Genomic DNA, 483 nt, shown 5'->3' with positions numbered 1-483 from the left:
ATCATATGTGTATAACGTCTGAAAAATAACGCATGCACATTCGACGGATATTGGAGGCCAATCTCTGACTGCAAGACGTTAACAATGTAGACACGTTTGATGTATGAATTCGGTTTTAGTACTGCTATAACACTCCCTATCTCTCAGTCTTTAGGACATGTAATATCTCCAATGTGGATTGTTGATATGCTAGCAGCTTTGCTGTACTTCGCGTTGGTACGTTTTTCATATTTTATTCTGTATATATTTTGTTAGAAAATGCTTCAATTTTGCTATTATGTTTTCTACATCACAAGATGTCGCTCCTAATTGTTTTACCTCTAGAGTCTTCGTTGTATACATTCCCCAGATATTGTACTCATATGAAGCCTGCAATAAACATGAAGTGAGCTCAGCCTAAAGTGTCTCGCGGTTGAAAAGCAGGTTCAGTTTCAGGTAGGATGAGACTTCAGAATGAGTAATAAAATCTACTTCAGTGATCGT

The sequence above is a fragment of the Amblyomma americanum genome, chromosome 1, assembly GCF_052857255.1.
Source record: "Amblyomma americanum isolate KBUSLIRL-KWMA chromosome 1, ASM5285725v1, whole genome shotgun sequence".
Lineage (NCBI taxonomy): Eukaryota > Metazoa > Arthropoda > Arachnida > Ixodida > Ixodidae > Amblyomma > Amblyomma americanum.
This window is presented reverse-complemented; position numbering follows the sequence as displayed.